Source organism: Rhipicephalus microplus, chromosome 9 (genome assembly GCF_043290135.1).
Source record: "Rhipicephalus microplus isolate Deutch F79 chromosome 9, USDA_Rmic, whole genome shotgun sequence".
NCBI classification, from domain to species: domain Eukaryota; kingdom Metazoa; phylum Arthropoda; class Arachnida; order Ixodida; family Ixodidae; genus Rhipicephalus; species Rhipicephalus microplus.
In genome coordinates, this window is record NC_134708.1 from 68680634 (window position 1) to 68698122 (window position 17489).

The 17489-nt window shown below is 48.0% G+C and overlaps 25 non-coding genes across 25 annotated transcripts; all 25 read right to left on the reverse strand.

Annotated features, from left to right (window-relative positions):
• Positions 1-5124: 5124 nt before the first annotated feature.
• TRNAD-GUC (transfer RNA aspartic acid (anticodon GUC)) lies at positions 5125-5196 on the reverse strand. Its single transcript has one exon. It is a non-coding gene; the product is annotated as a tRNA-Asp (tRNA).
• A 219-nt stretch (positions 5197-5415) lies between these two features.
• On the reverse strand, positions 5416-5487 carry TRNAD-GUC (transfer RNA aspartic acid (anticodon GUC)). The gene has a single exon. It is a non-coding gene; the product is annotated as a tRNA-Asp (tRNA).
• Positions 5488-5709: 222 nt separating this feature from the next.
• On the reverse strand, positions 5710-5781 carry TRNAD-GUC (transfer RNA aspartic acid (anticodon GUC)). The gene has a single exon. It is a non-coding gene; the product is annotated as a tRNA-Asp (tRNA).
• A 511-nt stretch (positions 5782-6292) lies between these two features.
• On the reverse strand, positions 6293-6364 carry TRNAD-GUC (transfer RNA aspartic acid (anticodon GUC)). Its single transcript has one exon. It is a non-coding gene; the product is annotated as a tRNA-Asp (tRNA).
• Positions 6365-7175: 811 nt separating this feature from the next.
• On the reverse strand, positions 7176-7247 carry TRNAD-GUC (transfer RNA aspartic acid (anticodon GUC)). The gene has a single exon. It is a non-coding gene; the product is annotated as a tRNA-Asp (tRNA).
• Positions 7248-7467: 220 nt separating this feature from the next.
• On the reverse strand, positions 7468-7539 carry TRNAD-GUC (transfer RNA aspartic acid (anticodon GUC)). The gene has a single exon. It is a non-coding gene; the product is annotated as a tRNA-Asp (tRNA).
• Positions 7540-8343: 804 nt separating this feature from the next.
• Positions 8344-8415, reverse strand: TRNAD-GUC (transfer RNA aspartic acid (anticodon GUC)). The gene has a single exon. It is a non-coding gene; the product is annotated as a tRNA-Asp (tRNA).
• Positions 8416-8640: 225 nt separating this feature from the next.
• On the reverse strand, positions 8641-8712 carry TRNAD-GUC (transfer RNA aspartic acid (anticodon GUC)). The gene has a single exon. It is a non-coding gene; the product is annotated as a tRNA-Asp (tRNA).
• Positions 8713-8937: 225 nt separating this feature from the next.
• TRNAD-GUC (transfer RNA aspartic acid (anticodon GUC)) lies at positions 8938-9009 on the reverse strand. The gene has a single exon. It is a non-coding gene; the product is annotated as a tRNA-Asp (tRNA).
• Positions 9010-9226: 217 nt separating this feature from the next.
• TRNAD-GUC (transfer RNA aspartic acid (anticodon GUC)) lies at positions 9227-9298 on the reverse strand. Its single transcript has one exon. It is a non-coding gene; the product is annotated as a tRNA-Asp (tRNA).
• A 219-nt stretch (positions 9299-9517) lies between these two features.
• On the reverse strand, positions 9518-9589 carry TRNAD-GUC (transfer RNA aspartic acid (anticodon GUC)). Its single transcript has one exon. It is a non-coding gene; the product is annotated as a tRNA-Asp (tRNA).
• A 222-nt stretch (positions 9590-9811) lies between these two features.
• Positions 9812-9883, reverse strand: TRNAD-GUC (transfer RNA aspartic acid (anticodon GUC)). The gene has a single exon. It is a non-coding gene; the product is annotated as a tRNA-Asp (tRNA).
• A 511-nt stretch (positions 9884-10394) lies between these two features.
• Positions 10395-10466, reverse strand: TRNAD-GUC (transfer RNA aspartic acid (anticodon GUC)). The gene has a single exon. It is a non-coding gene; the product is annotated as a tRNA-Asp (tRNA).
• An 811-nt stretch (positions 10467-11277) lies between these two features.
• Positions 11278-11349, reverse strand: TRNAD-GUC (transfer RNA aspartic acid (anticodon GUC)). The gene has a single exon. It is a non-coding gene; the product is annotated as a tRNA-Asp (tRNA).
• A 220-nt stretch (positions 11350-11569) lies between these two features.
• On the reverse strand, positions 11570-11641 carry TRNAD-GUC (transfer RNA aspartic acid (anticodon GUC)). Its single transcript has one exon. It is a non-coding gene; the product is annotated as a tRNA-Asp (tRNA).
• An 805-nt stretch (positions 11642-12446) lies between these two features.
• On the reverse strand, positions 12447-12518 carry TRNAD-GUC (transfer RNA aspartic acid (anticodon GUC)). The gene has a single exon. It is a non-coding gene; the product is annotated as a tRNA-Asp (tRNA).
• A 225-nt stretch (positions 12519-12743) lies between these two features.
• On the reverse strand, positions 12744-12815 carry TRNAD-GUC (transfer RNA aspartic acid (anticodon GUC)). Its single transcript has one exon. It is a non-coding gene; the product is annotated as a tRNA-Asp (tRNA).
• Positions 12816-13040: 225 nt separating this feature from the next.
• On the reverse strand, positions 13041-13112 carry TRNAD-GUC (transfer RNA aspartic acid (anticodon GUC)). Its single transcript has one exon. It is a non-coding gene; the product is annotated as a tRNA-Asp (tRNA).
• A 222-nt stretch (positions 13113-13334) lies between these two features.
• Positions 13335-13406, reverse strand: TRNAD-GUC (transfer RNA aspartic acid (anticodon GUC)). Its single transcript has one exon. It is a non-coding gene; the product is annotated as a tRNA-Asp (tRNA).
• A 511-nt stretch (positions 13407-13917) lies between these two features.
• Positions 13918-13989, reverse strand: TRNAD-GUC (transfer RNA aspartic acid (anticodon GUC)). Its single transcript has one exon. It is a non-coding gene; the product is annotated as a tRNA-Asp (tRNA).
• An 811-nt stretch (positions 13990-14800) lies between these two features.
• Positions 14801-14872, reverse strand: TRNAD-GUC (transfer RNA aspartic acid (anticodon GUC)). The gene has a single exon. It is a non-coding gene; the product is annotated as a tRNA-Asp (tRNA).
• A 221-nt stretch (positions 14873-15093) lies between these two features.
• On the reverse strand, positions 15094-15165 carry TRNAD-GUC (transfer RNA aspartic acid (anticodon GUC)). Its single transcript has one exon. It is a non-coding gene; the product is annotated as a tRNA-Asp (tRNA).
• A 508-nt stretch (positions 15166-15673) lies between these two features.
• On the reverse strand, positions 15674-15745 carry TRNAD-GUC (transfer RNA aspartic acid (anticodon GUC)). The gene has a single exon. It is a non-coding gene; the product is annotated as a tRNA-Asp (tRNA).
• Positions 15746-15969: 224 nt separating this feature from the next.
• On the reverse strand, positions 15970-16041 carry TRNAD-GUC (transfer RNA aspartic acid (anticodon GUC)). Its single transcript has one exon. It is a non-coding gene; the product is annotated as a tRNA-Asp (tRNA).
• Positions 16042-17136: 1095 nt separating this feature from the next.
• On the reverse strand, positions 17137-17208 carry TRNAD-GUC (transfer RNA aspartic acid (anticodon GUC)). Its single transcript has one exon. It is a non-coding gene; the product is annotated as a tRNA-Asp (tRNA).
• Positions 17209-17489: the final 281 nt, after the last annotated feature.

Here is a 17489-nt window from a genome sequence, read left to right on the forward strand (position 1 = left end):
TTTTTTTTTTTTTTTTTTTTTTTTTATTTATTGCCTGGCATGGACATTGTACAGGGCAATCATTGCACACACATATATTACAAAAAAAAAAAAAAAAAAAAAAAAAAAAAAAAAAAAAAAAAAAAAAAAACATTGCCATCAGTCCCATCTGTACTGATGTTGTCCTCTTAAAAATACTTAAGGTTTGCCAGGGGTTCAAACCTTGACAACCATTCTGGCTCGATATCCCCTATTTTGCTACACTCAATGAATGCAGACATGCTTTGCCTGAAATAAATTACTGCTGGCTTTGCGTCCGGGTCGAAATGGTATCCGGCCATTCGTGCACGCCATATACAGTGGAGACCGGTCAACATCACTACATCAAATGGGACCCCATCATCATTTGTTACTGCGAGGTACCTTATTCCGTGTGGGTCTAGTGGAAAATCCTTCTTTATTGTCCTCTGTAATATGTCCCAAAAATGTACCCCTTCCCAACAATGCAAAAAAACATGGTCTATTGTTTCTGGTTTCTTACATATCAAGCAGTGTGACCCCCATGGTGTAAAAAAACCCCGTTCCTCTGTGAAAGTCTTTACTGATAGTGTTCCTGTGTGTAACTTGAAGAAAAAAGTTTTCACCCCTGTAGGTACCTGCATGTTTCTCACCCGCTTCAGTACATTTTGTCCCGGTCTTCCACTGTATATGGCCCTGTACAATGGTACTGGCAAAACCATAGCACATACATCTTTGTACAATTCTTTTCTTCTAACACTTGCTAGATAATCTATCGAAAAGCGTACAGATAAAAAACGTACACTGTCTACCACTTCCTTGAGATACCCACGCAACGTCACGGGCCGGCTATCCGTAGTAACAACAAGATCTGGTAAGGCACTGCCTAACCTGAGCTGGCATACCGTACGCAAAAACGGATCCCTGACGTCACGGAAAAACAAAAATCTATTTACTACTTGTCTCACAAATAGGTGCGCCAAACCAAGACCTCCGTCCTTCACGCGCCTGAACAAGTTGGTCCGTCTGCACCTTTCCCATTTCGAGCCCCATATAAAAACTGCGAACACTCTGTGCAGCCTTTGCACGTTGATCCTTGAACAATGTAACACCTGCATCACATACCACAGTTTAGCGATAAAAAACATGTTGCACACAGTAGCCCTAGCAAAAACAGACAGGTTCATGCCTTTCCACCTGTCTGCTTTTTCCTTCGTCTCTTTTGTTTGCCGCGACCAATACTCCTCGCTGCTGTTATAACATTCCAGGGGAACACCGAGGTACCTTGTCGGTGTTTCCGTCCAGTGCACATTCGCAAAAAGGTCCGGCTTTGAAGGCCACCTTCCGTGCCACAGCCCAAGAGATTTCGCCCAGTTTACGCGGCTTCCTGTGACGCTACAAAAATGTTTCACAACACTTATCGTTTCCTCTACACTTTCTTTGTTCGTACAACACACCGCAATGTCGTCTGCATATGCCAGCAGCTTAACTTCCACTGCCGCCAAGCTGAAGCCACGTATTTTTTCATTTTCATTTATCGCTAAGCACATCGCTTCGATGTAAATACAAAACAAAAGTGGACTGAGGGGGCAGCCTTGACGCACAGAACGCATTACGTGAATGGGGGCCCCCAAAGACTTGTTAACAATTAAACGTGTTGTGCAGTTCTGGTACGCCAAGGCCACTCCCTCCTTGATGATGGAACCGACATTAATATGATCTAAGATGACAAACAAAATATCATGCGCAACACAATCAAAAGCTTTCTCCCGGTCTATCTGGAGCACCGCAACGCAAAGTGAATCTTCGTCACAACACTCTAGCACACACCGCATCTTGTGAATGTTTGAGCTAATGGTTCTGCCTTTGATTCCACAAGTTTGGTGCTCTCCAACAATTTCTTTAATGACACCTTGAAGTCGCGCTGCCAGAACCTTCATAAAAATCTTGTAGTCGACATTGGTCAGCGATATGGGCCTATACGATGTCACCAGTTTAAGTTTTTCCCCTTCGTCCGTTTTAGGAATTAATATCGTATGCGCTTTGCTGAAGGAGGGCGGCAGAGTTTTCCGTTCGTACGCCTCATTGAACAGCTCAGCTAACCCCGGGGACAGTTCTGTTCTAAACGTCTTATACCATGCTGCGGTTAGGCCATCGGGTCCCGGTGACTTTCCGGGGTTCAGATGACCAATCGCGCTTTCCACTTCGCCTTCCGTTATTCTGCCTTCTAAAAGCTTTTTTGTGTCGTCACTAAGCCGCGGCAAGCGCTTGAGAAACTCTTCTTTAAAACCATGTACATTCGCTTTTCGAATTGCAAAAAGTGACTGATAATACGCAGCAAAGGCCCTTTCGATGCTTTCATTGTCGCTCGCGAGAGTCCCGTTGCAATAGACCTTATCGATGTGGTTTCGGCGTCCTTGCGCTTTTTCGAGACCAAGCGCCCTTTTTGTGGGCGTCTCACCCGCGGCAAGATCATTTGCGCGCGCGCGAACCCAGGCGCCTCGATAACGCTCTCTGTCATGCAGTTCTAATTTTTCCTTGACACTGCGCACCTCGTCTTTGCAAGTCCCAGGCTCCCGACTTTCTAGGGCTATCAGCTGCTGCAGTGTTTTCTTAAGACTTCTTTCTTTTATTTGCGCTTCGAATTTTAGCGTGCTCGATCTGTCAAGCGCTTTCATTTTCACCTTCTGCTTTAAACACTCCCATTTCTCTGCTACTGTTTCCGTTTTTTCCATAAGCACTTCATTAATGGTCTCGTGCACTGCTTCTAAAAAAGGTTCATCTTTTAGTAACAATGCGTTCAGTTTCCATAAATCCCAGTTGAAAACCTTACGCTGTTTCTTCATGCCTATGCGACACACAACCAAACAGTGATCTGAAAACGACACTGGCTCAACCGAAAAATCGTGACACATAGGCAATACATCTAGGGATAGGTATATGCGGTCTAAACGCGCATGGCTATTGCCTTGAAATCGCGTGTAGATCACTTCGCGATTTGCTGCCACACATTCATACACGTCTTCCAAGTCATTTTCGGTTATTAATTTGCCTAGCACGTCACTGCTTTTGTCACGAACGCCAGTGCTATTGACTCTATCGCAAGCCCTTAAAACACAGTTAAAATCACCTAACAAAACCACCCTCTTATCACACTTTGTCCACTGAAACAGGTTAGAAAAAAACTGAGCACGCTCTTCTACACTATTCGGTGCGTATACGCATATAACTCTGAATTCAGTGGCACCATAAACAAAGTCACAATAAACAATTCTGCCCGACTGGCATGAGAAAACACTTTGCACAAGAAGGCCTTGCAATTTTTTTACAAAAAGAACACAACCCGCGGACGTTCCTATCGAGTGGCTTACGACCGCGTAATATCGGTCAGTGAAACGGCGCACCATGCTCCCGGTCTCCTCCTCTCCGTCTACCTTAGTTTCCTGGACGGCTAGGACGTCTATGTCTTGGTCTGTGAGCAACCGATAGAGCTGACTTTGCCTACGTCTAGCCGCCAACCCTCTGACGTTAAGCGTAGCTATACTGAATGGCGGAGTTAATGCCATAGTGACTTGTTAGCTATAGGAGTAGGCCCGGAGCATGGCGCTTACCCTTCACGACCAGCCCTCGGCTAGCCGCCTCCAGGACCATCCTGCTTCCCAGCGCTGTTTTCTTTTGCCTTGTCCGCCAGTCTCCGGTCGGTAGGGACTTTCGGCTTAGGTTTGAGACTACGCCACCTCCCTTGCGGCGCCTTCGCAGGCGGCTCCTGGCTGCTGGTGGACGACGCCCCGTCCTGCTCTACCGAGTCGTCGAGTGGACGCTTTAGCGTGGCGCTGGTCACGCACATCTCGTCGTCGCTGTCCGCCGCCGTCTCTCCCTGACCCTCCGTTGTGTCAGCTGTCCCCACTGGAACCACGTCCGTCTCGACCCGCTCAGGCTCGGCCGTTGACGGGGCGCTGGCCGGTGTAGTCGAAAGCTGGGGAGTCTCCGGAAACTTGGGTGTGTCTACCGGCGCCGCCCCTCCAGTAGTCACAGGGACCACTGGGCTTCCGACCCCTTTGGCGGCGTCCTCTGCCTCGGCCACGTCCATGACGTAATCAGCCATCGCCTCGTTCTTCGCTGGCCCCATTGCACTGGCGTACGTTCGAACGCAATCGGCCTCGACGTGTCCGAAGCGTTTGCACCGCGAGCAACGGGGAACCTTGCACTCTCGGCGGACGTGCCCTTTGCCTTGGCAGCGCAAGCATTGCATCGGCCGACCAGGCACAACCAGCAAGGCCAGCTCTCCATCGATCCTGATCTGGTGCGGAAGGTCTTCGACCTTGACGCCGCTTTTCAGCTTCAGGAGAGCTGTTCTTGTGGTCGAACACTTGTCGGCCATGCCCGGGACACGCCACCGCTCACGGCTCACCTCCACGACCTTGCCGAAAGCCGACAGCGCCGTCTGTACTTCTTCGTCGCTCACTCCGTGAAGCAGCCAGTGAATTCGTAGCCGCACCTGCTGGTCCTGTGGGTCGACGACGACGCAGCGCCGCCCCTTCACTTGCAGCTCCTTCAAGGCGAGCAGGCGTTTCGTGGGAGCGGCGTCATTGAATGTCACCGCCCACAAGTGGTTAACCTGGTATGCACCGAGGCTTACCACATCCGGCAGCAGGCCCGTTGGCGTCAATGCGTCCCTGAAATCTTCGACCTTGTATGGCCTCGCTCGTACATCACCGTGTAAAAACACGGTGTTGATAACAAGTCGTCCTTTTGGCATTTCCGGCAAAATAAACTGGTATTCGCTATCTTCGTTCCTGTTTCCGCGGCCAGACACGGCCGCTGATACCGCTCCGACGGAGCCCATTCCAAACGCGTCCGCTCGCTATCGCGGCCCGAAGTGGAATGACTGACCACTATACTAACGAGGATATGCGCATGCACAGCAGACACGACGGTGTTGTCAGCGAGATCACAACTCTCGCTTGACATGACTTTTTCAGTGGGACAGAAAAAAAACACCTGGCGCTAGAGCTTCCCCATTAGATTAGCTTACTCTGGGGGAGATGGAGAAAACGAAGATTAATTTGCCGAATGATATATTAGTGCAGGTTGAATTTCCACCCTATGGTAACTAAAATATTACTGCTCCCCGTCGGGGAATTAAACCCCGGTCTCCCGCGTGACAGGCAGGGATACTGACCACTATACTAACGAGGATAAGCGCATGACGGCAGACACGACGGTGTTGTCTGCGAGATCAACACTCTAGCTTGACACGACTGTTTCAGTGGGAGAGAAAAAAAACAGATACCTGGCGCTAGAGCTTCCCCTTTATATTAGCTTACTCTGGAGGAGATGGAGAAAACGAAGATTATTTTGCCGATTGTATATTAGTGCAGGTTGAATTTCCACCCTATGGTAACTAAAAGATTACTGCTCCCCGTCGGGGAATCGAACCCCAGTCTCCCGCGTGACAGGCGGGGATACTGGCCACTATACTAACGAGGATATGCGCATGCACGGCAGACACGGCGGTATTGTCTGCGAGATCACAACTCTAGCTTAACATGACTGTTTCAGTGGGAGAGGAAAAAAAACAGACACCTGGCGCTAGAGCTTCTACATTATATTAGCTTACTCTGGAGGAGATGGAGAGAACGAAGAATATTTTGCCGATTGGTATAGTAGTGCAGGTTCAATTTCCACCCTATGGTAACTAAAAAAGTACTGCTCCCCGTCGGGGAATCGAACCCCGGTCTCCCGCGTGACAGGCGGGGATACTGACCACTATACTAACAAGGATATGTGTATGCACGGAAGACACGACGGTGTTGTCAGCGAGATCAAAACTCTAGCTTGACATGACTGTTTCAGTGGGAGAGGAAAAAAAACAAAGACACCTGGCGCTAGAGTTTCCCCATTATATTAGCTTACTCTGGAAGAGATGGAGAGAACGAAGATTATTTTGCCGATTGGTATAGCAGTGCAGGTTCAATTTCCACCCTATGGTAACTAAAAAATTACTGCTCCCCGTTGGGAAATCGAACGCCGGTCTCCCGCGTGACAGGTGGGGATACTGACCACTATACCAACGAGGATATGCGCATGCACGGCAGACACGACGGTGTTGTCAGCGAGATCACAACTCCTACTTGACATGACATTTCAGTGGGACAGAAAAAAAACACCTGGCGCTAGAGCTTCCCCATTATATTCGCTTACTCTGGGGGAGATGGAGAAAACGAAGAATATTTTGCCGAATGATATATAGTGCAGGTTGAATTTCCACCCTATTGTAACTAAAAATTTACTGCTCCCCGTCGGGGAATCGAACCCCGGTCTCCCGCGTGACAGGCGGGGATACTGACCACTATACTAACGAGGATATGCGCATGCACGGCAGACACGACGGTATTGTCTGCGAGATCACAACTCTAGCTTGACATGACTGTTTCAGTGGGAGAGCAAAAAAAACAAACACACCTGGCGCTAGAGCTTCCACATTATATTAGCTTACTCTGGAGGAGACGGAGAAAACGAAGATTATTTTGCCGATTGGTATAGCAGTGCAGGTTCAATTTTCACCCTATGGTAACTAAGAAAGTACTGCTCCCCGTCGGGGAATTAAACCCTGGTCTCCCGCGTGACAGGCGGGGATACTGACCACTATACTAACAAGGATATGCGCATGATGGCAGACACGACGGTGTTGTCTGCGATATCAACACTCTAGCTTGACACGACTGTTTCAGTGGGAGAGAAAAAAAAACAGATACCTGGCGCTAGAGCTTCCCCTTTATATTAGCTTACTCTGGAGGAGATGGAGAAAACGAAGATTATTTTGCCGATTGTATATTAGTGCAGGTTGAATTTCCACACTATGGTAACTAAAAGATTACTGCTCCCTGTCGGGGAATCGAACCCCGGTCTCCCGCGTGACAGGCGGGGATACTGGCCACTATACTAAGGAGGATATGCGCATGCACGGCAGACACGACGGTATTGTCTGCGAGATCACAACTCTAGCTTGACATGACTGTTTCAGTGGGAGAGGAAAAAAACAAAGACAGCTGGCGCTAGAGCTTCCACATTATATTAGCTTACTCTGGAGGAGACGGAGAAAACGAAGAATATTTTGCCGAATGGTATAGCAGTGCATGTTCAATTTCCACCCTATGGTAACTAAAAAATTACTGCTCCCCGTCGGGGAATCGAACCCCGGTCTCCCACGTGACAAGCGGGGATACTGACCACTATACTAACGAGGATATGTGCATGCACGGCAGACACGACGGTGTTGTCTGCGAGACCAACACTCTAGCTTGACACGACTGTTTCAGTGGGAGAGAAAAAAAACAGATACCTGGCGCTAGAGCTTCCCCTTTATATTAGCTTACTCTGGAGGAGATGGAGAAAACGAAGATTATTTTGCCGATTGTATATTAGTGCAGGTTGAATTTCCACCCTATGGTAACTAAAAGATTACTGCTCCCCGTCGGGGAATCGAACCCCAGTCTCCCGCGTGACAGGCGGGGATACTGGCCACTATACTAACGAGGATTTGCGCATGCACGGCAGACACGACGGTGTTGTCAGCGAGATCACAACTCTAGCTTGACATGACTGTTTCAGTGGGAGAGGAAAAAAAACAAAGACACCTGGTGCTAGAGCTTCCCCATTATATTAGCATACTCTGGAGGAGATGGAGAGAACGAAGATTATTTTGCCGATTGGTATAGCAGTGCAGGTTCAATTTCCACCCTATGGTGACTAAAAAATTACTGCTTCCCGTTGGGGAATCGAACCCCGGTCTCCCGCGTGACAGGCGGGGATACTGACCGCTATACTAACGAGGATATGCGCATGCACGGCAGACACGACGGTGTTGTCAGCGAGATCACAACTCTCGCTTGACATGACTTTTTCAGTGGGACAGAAAAAAAACACCTGGCTCTAGAGCTTCCCCATTATATTAGCTTACTCTGGGGGAGATGAGAAAACGAAGATTATTTTGCCGAATGATATATTAGTGCACGTTGAATTTCCACCCTGTGGTAACTACAAAATTACTGCTCCCCGTCCGGGAATTAAACACCGGTCTCCCGCGTGACAGGCAGGGATACTGACCACTATACTAACGAGGATATGCGCATGACGGCAGACACGACGGTGTTGTCTGTGATATCAACACTCTAGCTTGACACGACTGTTTCAGTGGAAGAGAAAAAAAACAGACACCTGGCGCTAGAGCTTCCACATTATATTAGCTTACTCTGGAGGAGATGGAGAAAACGAAGATTATTTTGCCGAATGGTATAGCAGTGCAGGTTCAATTTCCACCCTATGGTAACTAAAAAGTTACTGCTCCCCGTCGGGGAATCGAACCCCGGTCTCCCGCGTGACAGGCGGGGATACTGACCACAATACTAACGAGGATATGTGCATGCACGGCAGACACGATGGTGTTGTCAGCGAGATCACAACTCTAGCTTGACATGACTGTTTCAGTGGGAGAGGAAAAAAAAACAAAAGACGCCTGGCGCTAGAGCTTCCCCATTATATTAGCTTACTTTGGAGGAGATAGAGAGAACGAAGATTATTTTACGATTGGTATAGCAGTGCAGGTTCAATTTCCACCCTATGGTAACTAAGAAAGTACTGCTCCCCGTCGGGGAATCGAACCCCGGTCTCCCGCGTGACAGGCGGGGATACTGACCACTATACTAACGAGGATATGTGTATGCACGGAAGACACGACGGTGTTGTCAGCGAGATCACAACTCTAGCTTGACATGACTGTTTCAGTGGGAGAGGAAAAAAAAACAAAGACACCTGGCGCTAGACTTTCCCCATTATATTAGCTTACTCTGGAGGAGATGGAGAGAACGAAGATTATTTTGCCGATTGGTATAGCAGTGCAGGTTCAATTTCCACCCTATGGTAACTAAAAAATTACTGCTCCCCGTTGGGGAATCGAACCCCGGTCTCCCGCGTGACAGGCGGGGATACTGACCACTATACTAACGAGGATATGCGCATGCACAGCAGACACGACGGTGTTGTCAGCGAGATCACAACTCTCGCTTGACATGACTTTTTCAGTGGGACAGAAAAAAAACACCTGGCGCTAGAGCTTCCCCATTAGATTAGCTTACTCTGGGGGAGATGGAGAAAACGAAGATTAATTTGCCGAATGATATATTAGTGCAGGTTGAATTTCCACCCTATGGTAACTAAAATATTACTGCTCCCCGTCGGGGAATTAAACCCCGGTCTCCCGCGTGACAGGCAGGGATACTGACCACTATACTAACGAGGATAAGCGCATGACGGCAGACACGACGGTGTTGTCTGCGAGATCAACACTCTAGCTTGACACGACTGTTTCAGTGGGAGAGAAAAAAAACAGATACCTGGCGCTAGAGCTTCCCCTTTATATTAGCTTACTCTGGAGGAGATGGAGAAAACGAAGATTATTTTGCCGATTGTATATTAGTGCAGGTTGAATTTCCACCCTATGGTAACTAAAAGATTACTGCTCCCCGTCGGGGAATCGAACCCCAGTCTCCCGCGTGACAGGCGGGGATACTGGCCACTATACTAACGAGGATATGCGCATGCACGGCAGACACGGCGGTATTGTCTGCGAGATCACAACTCTAGCTTAACATGACTGTTTCAGTGGGAGAGGAAAAAAAACAGACACCTGGCGCTAGAGCTTCTACATTATATTAGCTTACTCTGGAGGAGATGGAGAGAACGAAGAATATTTTGCCGATTGGTATAGTAGTGCAGGTTCAATTTCCACCCTATGGTAACTAAAAAAGTACTGCTCCCCGTCGGGGAATCGAACCCCGGTCTCCCGCGTGACAGGCGGGGATACTGACCACTATACTAACAAGGATATGTGTATGCACGGAAGACACGACGGTGTTGTCAGCGAGATCAAAACTCTAGCTTGACATGACTGTTTCAGTGGGAGAGGAAAAAAAACAAAGACACCTGGCGCTAGAGTTTCCCCATTATATTAGCTTACTCTGGAAGAGATGGAGAGAACGAAGATTATTTTGCCGATTGGTATAGCAGTGCAGGTTCAATTTCCACCCTATGGTAACTAAAAAATTACTGCTCCCCGTTGGGAAATCGAACGCCGGTCTCCCGCGTGACAGGTGGGGATACTGACCACTATACCAACGAGGATATGCGCATGCACGGCAGACACGACGGTGTTGTCAGCGAGATCACAACTCCTACTTGACATGACATTTCAGTGGGACAGAAAAAAAACACCTGGCGCTAGAGCTTCCCCATTATATTCGCTTACTCTGGGGGAGATGGAGAAAACGAAGAATATTTTGCCGAATGATATATAGTGCAGGTTGAATTTCCACCCTATTGTAACTAAAAATTTACTGCTCCCCGTCGGGGAATCGAACCCCGGTCTCCCGCGTGACAGGCGGGGATACTGACCACTATACTAACGAGGATATGCGCATGCACGGCAGACACGACGGTATTGTCTGCGAGATCACAACTCTAGCTTGACATGACTGTTTCAGTGGGAGAGCAAAAAAAACAAACACACCTGGCGCTAGAGCTTCCACATTATATTAGCTTACTCTGGAGGAGACGGAGAAAACGAAGATTATTTTGCCGATTGGTATAGCAGTGCAGGTTCAATTTTCACCCTATGGTAACTAAGAAAGTACTGCTCCCCGTCGGGGAATTAAACCCTGGTCTCCCGCGTGACAGGCGGGGATACTGACCACTATACTAACAAGGATATGCGCATGATGGCAGACACGACGGTGTTGTCTGCGATATCAACACTCTAGCTTGACACGACTGTTTCAGTGGGAGAGAAAAAAAAACAGATACCTGGCGCTAGAGCTTCCCCTTTATATTAGCTTACTCTGGAGGAGATGGAGAAAACGAAGATTATTTTGCCGATTGTATATTAGTGCAGGTTGAATTTCCACACTATGGTAACTAAAAGATTACTGCTCCCTGTCGGGGAATCGAACCCCGGTCTCCCGCGTGACAGGCGGGGATACTGGCCACTATACTAAGGAGGATATGCGCATGCACGGCAGACACGACGGTATTGTCTGCGAGATCACAACTCTAGCTTGACATGACTGTTTCAGTGGGAGAGGAAAAAAACAAAGACAGCTGGCGCTAGAGCTTCCACATTATATTAGCTTACTCTGGAGGAGACGGAGAAAACGAAGAATATTTTGCCGAATGGTATAGCAGTGCATGTTCAATTTCCACCCTATGGTAACTAAAAAATTACTGCTCCCCGTCGGGGAATCGAACCCCGGTCTCCCACGTGACAAGCGGGGATACTGACCACTATACTAACGAGGATATGTGCATGCACGGCAGACACGACGGTGTTGTCTGCGAGACCAACACTCTAGCTTGACACGACTGTTTCAGTGGGAGAGAAAAAAAACAGATACCTGGCGCTAGAGCTTCCCCTTTATATTAGCTTACTCTGGAGGAGATGGAGAAAACGAAGATTATTTTGCCGATTGTATATTAGTGCAGGTTGAATTTCCACCCTATGGTAACTAAAAGATTACTGCTCCCCGTCGGGGAATCGAACCCCAGTCTCCCGCGTGACAGGCGGGGATACTGGCCACTATACTAACGAGGATTTGCGCATGCACGGCAGACACGACGGTGTTGTCAGCGAGATCACAACTCTAGCTTGACATGACTGTTTCAGTGGGAGAGGAAAAAAAAACAAAGACACCTGGTGCTAGAGCTTCCCCATTATATTAGCATACTCTGGAGGAGATGGAGAGAACGAAGATTATTTTGCCGATTGGTATAGCAGTGCAGGTTCAATTTCCACCCTATGGTGACTAAAAAATTACTGCTTCCCGTTGGGGAATCGAACCCCGGTCTCCCGCGTGACAGGCGGGGATACTGACCGCTATACTAACGAGGATATGCGCATGCACGGCAGACACGACGGTGTTGTCAGCGAGATCACAACTCTCGCTTGACATGACTTTTTCAGTGGGACAGAAAAAAAACACCTGGCTCTAGAGCTTCCCCATTATATTAGCTTACTCTGGGGGAGATGAGAAAACGAAGATTATTTTGCCGAATGATATATTAGTGCACGTTGAATTTCCACCCTGTGGTAACTACAAAATTACTGCTCCCCGTCCGGGAATTAAACACCGGTCTCCCGCGTGACAGGCAGGGATACTGACCACTATACTAACGAGGATATGCGCATGACGGCAGACACGACGGTGTTGTCTGTGATATCAACACTCTAGCTTGACACGACTGTTTCAGTGGAAGAGAAAAAAAACAGACACCTGGCGCTAGAGCTTCCACATTATATTAGCTTACTCTGGAGGAGATGGAGAAAACGAAGATTATTTTGCCGAATGGTATAGCAGTGCAGGTTCAATTTCCACCCTATGGTAACTAAAAAGTTACTGCTCCCCGTCGGGGAATCGAACCCCGGTCTCCCGCGTGACAGGCGGGGATACTGACCACAATACTAACGAGGATATGTGCATGCACGGCAGACACGATGGTGTTGTCAGCGAGATCACAACTCTAGCTTGACATGACTGTTTCAGTGGGAGAGGAAAAAAAAACAAAAGACGCCTGGCGCTAGAGCTTCCCCATTATATTAGCTTACTTTGGAGGAGATAGAGAGAACGAAGATTATTTTACGATTGGTATAGCAGTGCAGGTTCAATTTCCACCCTATGGTAACTAAGAAAGTACTGCTCCCCGTCGGGGAATCGAACCCCGGTCTCCCGCGTGACAGGCGGGGATACTGACCACTATACTAACGAGGATATGTGTATGCACGGAAGACACGACGGTGTTGTCAGCGAGATCACAACTCTAGCTTGACATGACTGTTTCAGTGGGAGAGGAAAAAAAAACAAAGACACCTGGCGCTAGACTTTCCCCATTATATTAGCTTACTCTGGAGGAGATGGAGAGAACGAAGATTATTTTGCCGATTGGTATAGCAGTGCAGGTTCAATTTCCACCCTATGGTAACTAAAAAATTACTGCTCCCCGTCGGGGAATCGAACCCCAGTCTCCCGCGTGACAGGCGGGGATACTGGCCACTATACTAACGAGGATATGCGCATGCACGGCAGACACGGCGGTATTGTCTGCGAGATCACAACTCTAGCTTAACATGACTGTTTCAGTGGGAGAGGAAAAAAAACAGACACCTGGCGCTAGAGCTTCTACATTATATTAGCTTACTCTGGAGGAGATGGAGAGAACGAAGAATATTTTGCCGATTGGTATAGTAGTGCAGGTTCAATTTCCACCCTATGGTAACTAAAAAAGTACTGCTCCCCGTCGGGGAATCGAACCCCGGTCTCCCGCGTGACAGGCGGGGATACTGACCACTATACTAACAAGGATATGTGTATGCACGGAAGACACGACGGTGTTGTCAGCGAGATCAAAACTCTAGCTTGACATGACTGTTTCAGTGGGAGAGGAAAAAAAACAAAGACACCTGGCGCTAGAGTTTCCCCATTATATTAGCTTACTCTGGAAGAGATGGAGAGAACGAAGATTATTTTGCAGATTGGTATAGCAGTGCAGGTTCAATTTCCACCCTATGGTAACTAAAAAATTACTGCTCCCCGTTGGGAAATCGAACGCCGGTCTCCCGCGTGACAGGTGGGGATACTGACCACTATACCAACGAGGATATGCGCATGCACGGCAGACACGACGGTGTTGTCAGCGAGATCACAACTCCTACTTGACATGACATTTCAGTGGGACAGAAAAAAAACACCTGGCGCTAGAGCTTCCCCATTATATTCGCTTACTCTGGGGGAGATGGAGAAAACGAAGAATATTTTGCCGAATGATATATAGTGCAGGTTGAATTTCCACCCTATGGTAACTAAAAAATTACTGCTCCCCGTCGGGGAATCGAACCCCGGTCTCCCGCGTGACAGGCGGGGATACTGACCACTATACTAACGAGGATATGCGCATGCACGGCAGACACGACGGTATTGTCTGCGAGATCACAACTCTAGCTTGACATGACTGTTTCAGTGGGAGAGCAAAAAAAACAAACACACCTGGCGCTAGAGCTTCCACATTATATTAGCTTACTCTGGAGGAGACGGAGAAAACGAAGATTATTTTGCCGATTGGTATAGCAGTGCAGGTTCAATTTTCACCCTATGGTAACTAAGAAAGTACTGCTCCCCGTCGGGGAATTAAACCCTGGTCTCCCGCGTGACAGGCGGGGATACTGACCACTATACTAACAAGGATATGCGCATGATGGCAGACACGACGGTGTTGTCTGCGATATCAACACTCTAGCTTGACACGACTGTTTCAGTGGGAGAGAAAAAAAAACAGATACCTGGCGCTAGAGCTTCCCCTTTATATTAGCTTACTCTGGAGGAGATGGAGAAAACGAAGATTATTTTGCCGATTGTATATTAGTGCAGGTTGAATTTCCACACTATGGTAACTAAAAGATTACTGCTCCCTGTCGGGGAATCGAACCCCGGTCTCCCGCGTGACAGGCGGGGATACTGGCCACTATACTAAGGAGGATATGCGCATGCACGGCAGACACGACGGTATTGTCTGCGAGATCACAACTCTAGCTTGACATGACTGTTTCAGTGGGAGAGGAAAAAAACAAAGACAGCTGGCGCTAGAGCTTCCACATTATATTAGCTTACTCTGGAGGAGACGGAGAAAACGAAGAATATTTTGCCGAATGGTATAGCAGTGCATGTTCAATTTCCACCCTATGGTAACTAAAAAATTACTGCTCCCCGTCGGGGAATCGAACCCCGGTCTCCCACGTGACAAGCGGGGATACTGACCACTATACTAACGAGGATATGTGCATGCACGGCAGACACGACGGTGTTGTCTGCGAGACCAACACTCTAGCTTGACACGACTGTTTCAGTGGGAGAGAAAAAAAACAGATACCTGGCGCTAGAGCTTCCCCTTTATATTAGCTTACTCTGGAGGAGATGGAGAAAACGAAGATTATTTTGCCAATTGGTATAGCAGTGCAGGTTCAATTTCCACCCTATGGTGACTAAAAAATTACTGCTCCCCATTGGGGAATCGAACCCCGGTCTCCCGCGTGACAGGCGGGGATACTGACCGCTATACTAACGAGGATATGCGCATGCACGGCAGACACGACGGTGTTGTCAGCGAGATCACAACTCTCGCTTGACATGACTTTTTCAGTGGGACAGAAAAAAAACACCTGGCTCTAGAGCTTCCCCATTATATTAGCTTACTCTGGGGGAGATGAGAAAACGAAGATTATTTTGCCGAATGATATATTAGTGCACGTTGAATTTCCACCCTGTGGTAACTACAAAATTACTGCTCCCCGTCCGGGAATTAAACCCCGGTCTCCCGCGTGACAGGCAGGGATACTGACCACTATACTAACGAGGATATGCGCATGACGGCAGAAACGACGGTGTTGTCTGTGATATCAACACTCTAGCTTGACACGACTGTTTCAGTGGAAGAGAAAAAAAAACAGACACCTGTCGCTAGAGCTTCCACATTATATTAGCTTACTCTGGAGGAGATGGAGAAAACGAAGATTATTTTGCCGATTGTATATTAGTGCAGGTTGAATTTCCACCCTATGGTAACTAAAAGATTACTGCTCCCCGTCGGGGAATCGAACCCCAGTCTCCCGCGTGACAGGCGGGGATACTGGCCACTATACTAACGAGGATATGCGCATGCACGGCAGACACGACGGTATTGTCTGCGAGATCACAACTCTAGCTTAACATGACTGTTTCAGTGGGAGAGGAAAAAAAACAAAGACACCTGGCGCTAGAGCTTCTACATTATATTAGCTTACTCTGGAGGAGATGGAGAGAACGAAGAATATTTTGCCGATTGGTATAGTAGTGCAGGTTCAATTTCCACCCTATGGTAACTAAAAAAGTACTGCTCCCCGTCGGGGAATCGAACCCCGGTGTCCCGCGTGACAGGCGGGGATACTGACCACTATACTAACGAGGATATGTGTATGCACGGAAGACACGACGGTGTTGTCAGCGAGATCAAAACTCTAGCTTGACATGACTGTTTCAGTGGGAGAGGAAAAAAAACAAAGACACCTGGCGCTAGAGTTTCCCCATTATATTAGCTTACTCTGGAAGAGATGGAGAGAACGAAGATTATTTTGCCGATTGGTATAGCAGTGCAGGTTCAATTTCCACCCTATGGTAACTAAAAAATTACTGCTCCCCGTTGGGAAATCGAACGCCGGTCTCCCGCGTGACAGGCGGGGATACTGACCACTATACCAACGAGGATATGCGCATGCACGGCAGACACGATGGTGTTGTCAGCGAGATCACAACTCCTACTTGACATGACATTTCAGTGGGACAGAAAAAAAACACCTGGCGCTAGAGCTTCACCATTATATTCGCTTACTATGGGGGAGATGGAGAAAACGAAGATTATTTTGCCGAATGATATATTAGTGCAGGTTGAATTTCCGCCCTATGGTAACTAAAAAATTACTGCTCCCCGTCGGGGAATTAAACCCCGGTCTTCCGCGTGACAGGCGGGGATACTGACCACTATACTAACAAGGATATGTGTATGCACGGAAGACACGACGGTGTTGTCAGCGAGATCAAAACTCTAGCTTGACATGACTGTTTCAGTGGGAGAGGAAAAAAAACAAAGACACCTGGCGCTAGAGTTTCCCCATTATATTAGCTTACTCTGGAAGAGATGGAGAGAACGAAGATTATTTTGCCGATTGGTATAGCAGTGCAGGTTCAATTTCCACCCTATGGTAACTAAAAAATTACTGCTCCCCGTTGGGAAATCGAACGCCGGTCTCCCGCGTGACAGGTGGGGATACTGACCACTATACCAACGAGGATATGCGCATGCACGGCAGACACGACGGTGTTGTCAGCGAGATCACAACTCCTACTTGACATGACATTTCAGTGGGACAGAAAAAAAACACCTGGCGCTAGAGCTTCCCCATTATATTCGCTTACTCTGGGGGAGATGGAGAAAACGAAGAATATTTTGCCGAATGATATATAGTGCAGGTTGAATTTCCACCCTATGGTAACTAAAAAATTACTGCTCCCCGTCGGGGAATCGAACCCCGGTCTCCCGCGTGACAGGCGGGGATACTGACCACTATACTAACGAGGATATGCGCATGCACGGCAGACACGACGGTATTGTCTGCGAGATCACAACTCTAGCTTGACATGACTGTTTCAGTGGGAGAGCAAAAAAAAACAAAGACAGCTGGCGCTAGAGCTTCCACATTATATTAGCTTACTCTGGAGGAGACGGAGAAAACGAAGAATATTTTGCCGATTGGTATAGCAGTGCAGGTTCAATTTTCACCCTATGGTAACTAAGAAAGTACTGCTCCCCGTCGGGGAATTAAACCCTGGTCTCCCGCGTGACAGGCGGGGATACTGACC